The sequence below is a fragment of the Micromesistius poutassou genome (assembly GCF_964030765.1).
Source record: "Micromesistius poutassou genome assembly, contig: SCAFFOLD_3463, whole genome shotgun sequence".
NCBI lineage: Eukaryota > Metazoa > Chordata > Actinopteri > Gadiformes > Gadidae > Micromesistius > Micromesistius poutassou.
The window spans coordinates 20,001-25,000 of record NW_028179995.1 but is presented as its reverse complement, the minus strand read 5'-3'; positions in this window follow the sequence as shown (position 1 = coordinate 25,000).

Here is a 5,000-nt window from a genome sequence, read left to right as displayed (position 1 = left end):
GTACGGGTCCCGGTCCCGGTCCCCCGGGGCCTGGACCTGGGGCCCCTCATGTGGGGGTGTTGCTGGGGGGTCTGCTGGAGGCATGGAGGTCGGGACTGGGGGTGTGGGACGTTGTAGGGGGAGGCCTGGTCCGTGTGTGTCTGGGTCTGGGTGCTGGCCCAGTACGGGTCCCGGTCCCGGTCCCCCGGGGCCTGGACCTGGGGTCCCTCATGTGGGGGTGTTGCTGGGGGGTCTGCTGGAGGCATGGAGGCCGGGACTGGGGGTGTGGGACGTTGTAGGGGGAGGCCTGGTCCGTGTGTGTCTGGGTCTGGGTGCTGGCCCAGTACGGGTCCCGGTCCCGGTCCCCCGGGGCCTGGACCTGGGGCCCCTCATGTGGGGGTGTTGCTGGGGGGTCTGCTGGAGGCATGGAGGTCGGGACTGGGGGTGTGGGACGTTGTAGGGGGAGGCCTGGTCCGTGTGTGTCTGGGTCTGGGTGCTGGCCCAGTACGGGTCCCGGTCCCGGTCCCCCGGGGCCTGGACCTGGGGTCCCTCATGTGGGGGTGTTGCCTGGGTGTCTGCTGGAGGCATGGAGGTCGGGACTGGGGGTGTGGGACGTTGTAGGGGGAGGCCTGGTCCGTGTGTGTCTGGGTCTGGGTGCTGGCCCAGTACGGGTCCCGGTCCCGGTCCCCCGGGGCCTGGACCTGGGGTCCCTCATGTGGGGGTGTTGCCTGGGTGTCTGCTGGAGGCATGGAGGTCGGGACTGGGGGTGTGGGACGTTGTAGGGGGAGGCCTGGTCCGTGTGTGTCTGGGTCTGGGTGCTGGCCCAGTACGGGTCCCGGTCCCGGTCCCCCGGGGCCTGGACCTGGGGTCCCTCATGTGGGGGTGTTGCCTGGGTGTCTGCTGGAGGCATGGAGGTCGGGACTGGGGGTGTGGGACGTTGTAGGGGGAGGCCTGGTCCGTGTGTGTCTGGGTCTGGGTGCTGGCCCAGTACGGGTCCCGGTCCCGGTCCCCCGGGGCCTGGACCTGGGGTCCCTCATGTGGGGGTGTTGCCTGGGTGTCTGCTGGAGGCATGGAGGTCGGGACTGGGGGTGTGGGACGTTGTAGGGGGAGGCCTGGTCCGTGTGTGTCTGGGTCTGGGTGCTGGCCCAGTACGGGTCCCGGTCCCGGTCCCCCGGGGCCTGGACCTGGGGTCCCTCATGTGGGGGTGTTGCCTGGGTGTCTGCTGGAGGCATGGAGGTCGGGACTGGGGGTGTGGGACGTTGTAGGGGGAGGCCTGGTCCGTGTGTGTCTGGGTCTGGGTGCTGGCCCAGTACGGGTCCCGGTCCCGGTCCCCCGGGGCCTGGACCTGGGGCCCCTCATGTGGGGGTGTTGCTGGGGGGTCTGCTGGAGGCATGGAGGTCGGGACTGGGGGTGTGGGACGTTGTAGGGGGAGGCCTGGTCCGTGTGTGTCTGAGGAAAAAAAGAAAGAAAAAAGAGGCAAAAACCACTTCAAGTCTTGTGGACCCTCCAGGGGACCAGGACCACGTCCTGTGGCAGGCCCAGAGAGTCCACCATCCCGGACTGGCAAGAACATCAAGTCCCCCTGAGCCTGGATGAACTAAAGAAACCACAAAGTCCATTTAAACTACCATGGGACGTGTTTTGGAAATTTAACAGAGTCTTTTCTGTAAATCTCCTAAAACGCAACCCATGGTGCACTAACTCTGGGACTCTGTCTGATTTTGAGAAAAAGAGAGAATCAAAAATCAGACAGAGTCTTTTCTCCGTAGTCTACCAGGGGCAGCTTTTAGTATACCATGGGTTGGTTTTAGTATACCATGGGTTGGTTTTAGTCTACCATGGGTTGGGATTTTCGGGTTTTTATACCAGGGGTACCGAAAACAAGAAAAATAGCAGTCTGCAGCCTGTAAAACTCTGGGCTTCGCCTACTACACGTTTGACCCCTGTGTTGGAAGGACATAGCCCATCCCGTGTGTAAGGGGGGCTCCAGGGGAAGAAGGCAGAGAACGGCCTGGAGGTCTTCTGGAGGCTCCAGAGGAGGGGGAACACGTCGCGTGTGAGGCCGAAACGGCTCACCATGTCGGACTGAATAGTGTAGTGAGTAGCCCCGAGTCTGGAGGTCTTTAGGACCCTCCAGAGGAGGGGGAACACGTCGCGTGTGAGGCCGAAACGGCTCACCATGTCGGACTGAATAGTGCAGCGAGTAGCCCAGAGTATGGAGGTCTTTAGGACCCTCCAGAGGAGGGGGAACACGTCGCGTGTGAGGCCGAAACGGCTCACCATGTCGGACTGAATAGTGCAGCGAGTAGCCCAGAGTCTGGAGGTCTTTAGGATCCTCCAGAGGAGGGGGAACACGTCGCGTGTGAGTCCGAAACGGCTCACCATGTCGGACTGAATAGTGTAGTGAGTGACCCCAAGCCTGGAGGTCTTTAGGACCCTCCAGAGGAGGGGGACCACGTCGCGTGTGAGTCCGAAACGGCTCACCATGTCGGACTGAATAGTGTAGTGAGTGACCCCAAGCCTGGAGGTCTTTAGGACCCTCCAGAGGAGGGGGAACACGTCGCGTGTGAGTCCGACACGGCTCACCATGTCGGACTGAATAGTGTAGTGAGTGACCCCAAGCCTGGAGGTCTTTAGGACCCTCCAGAGGAGGGGGACCACGTCGCGTGTGAGTCCGAAACGGCTCACCATGTCGGACTGAATAGTGTAGTGAGTGACCCCAAGCCTGGAGGTCTTTAGGACCCTCCAGAGGAGGGGGAACACGTCGCGTGTGAGTCCGACACGGCTCACCATGTCGGACTGAATAGTGTAGTGAGTGACCCCAAGCCTGGAGGTCTTTAGGACCCTCCAGAGGAGGGGGAACACGTCGCGTGTGAGTCCGAAACGGCTCACCATGTCGGACTGAATAGTGTAGTGAGTGACCCCAAGCCTGGAGGTCTTTAGGACCCTCCAGAGGAGGGGGAACACGTCGCGTGTGAGTCCGACACGGCTCACCATGTCGGACTGAATAGTGTAGTGAGTGACCCCAAGCCTGGAGGTCTTTAGGACCCTCCAGAGGAGGGGGAACACGTCGCGTGTGAGTCCGAAACGGCTCACCATGTCGGACTGAATAGTGTAGTGAGTGACCCCAAGCCTGGAGGTCTTTAGGACCCTCCAGAGGAGGGGGAACACGTCGCGTGTGAGTCCGAAACGGCTCACCATGTCGGACTGAATAGTGTAGTGAGTGACCCCAAGCCTGGAGGTCTTTAGGACCCTCCAGAGGAGGGGGAACACGTCGCGTGTGAGTCCGAAACGGCTCACCATGTCGGACTGAATAGTGTAGTGAGTGACCCCAAGCCTGGAGGTCTTTAGGACCCTCCAGAGGAGGGGGAACACGTCGCGTGTGAGTCCGACACGGCTCACCATGTCGGACTGAATAGTGTAGTGAGTGACCCCAAGCCTGGAGGTCTTTAGGACCCTCCAGAGGAGGGGGAACACGTCGCGTGTGAGTCCGAAACGGCTCACCATGTCGGACTGAATAGTGTAGTGAGTGACCCCAAGCCTGGAGGTCTTTAGGACCCTCCAGAGGAGGGGGAACACGTCGCGTGTGAGTCCGAAACGGCTCACCATGTCGGACTGAATAGTGTAGTGAGTGACCCCAAGCCTGGAGGTCTTTAGGACCCTCCAGAGGAGGGGGAACACGTCGCGTGTGAGTCCGAAACGGCTCACCATGTCGGACTGAATAGTGTAGTGAGTGACCCCAAGCCTGGAGGTCTTTAGGACCCTCCAGAGGAGGGGGAACACGTCGCGTGTGAGTCCGAAACGGCTCACCATGTCGGACTGAATAGTGTAGTGAGTGACCCCAAGCCTGGAGGTCTTTAGGACCCTCCAGAGGAGGGGGAACACGTCGCGTGTGAGTCCGACACGGCTCACCATGTCGGACTGAATAGTGTAGTGAGTGACCCCAAGCCTGGAGGTGTTTAGGACCCTCCACAGGAGGGGGAACACGTCGTGTGTGAGTCCGAAAAGGCTCACCATGTCGGACTGAATAGTGTAGTGAGTGACCCCAAGCCTGGAGGTCCTGTGGACCCTCCAGAGGAGGGGGAACACGTCGCGTGAGAGTCCGAAAAGGCTCACCATGTCGGACTGAATAGTGTAGTGAGTGACCCCAAGCCTGGAGGTCCTGTGGACCCTCCAGAGGAGGGGGAACACGTCGTGTGTGAGTCCGAAAAGGCTCACCATGTCGGACTGAGTGGAGCAGTGAGTGACCCCAAGCCTGGAGGTCCTGTGGACCCTCCAGAGGAGGGGGAACACGTCGCGTGTGAGTCCGAAAAGGCTCACCATGTCGGACTGAATAGTGTAGTGAGTGACCCCAAGCCTGGATGAATTCAATTTAAATTTGTGCTACCATGGGACGTCTTTTGGTAATTGAACAGAGTCTTTTCTGTAATTCTGCAAAAACGCAACCCATGGTGCACTAACTATGGGACTCTGTCTGATTTTGAGGAAAAAGAGAAAAATCCAAAAATCAGACAGAGTCTTTTCTCAGTGGTCTACCAGGGGCAGCTTTTAGTATACCATGGGTTGGTTTTAGTATACCATGGGTTGGTTTTAGTCTACCATGGGTTGGGATTTTCGAGTTTTTACACCAGGGGTACCGAAAACAAGAAAAATAGCAGTCTGCAGCCTGTAAAACCCTGGGCTTCGCCTACTACACGTTTGACCCCTGTGTTGGAAGGACATACCACCATCCTAGTATAGGTCGGAGACAGTAGGTGCACAGTCAAGAGGATGACTGGAGGCCCCGCGTCCTTACGAGGAGCGTTCGACGGAAATTGCATAAGCGGCACACCCCAGTGAGGGCCCCATTGTGGCTATAGTTCCACATGAAGGGTGCCTCACACCGTGTGCCCGAAAGCAGTGCCTCCGCCTCAGGGCGGTCGTGCGACCGAAGCGAGTAGCCGAGTAGACCCGTCTGTCCCAGTTGTCTTACGAGGGTGGGCCGTGGTTCTGGATAGGTTGACCTACACGGGGGTCCAACT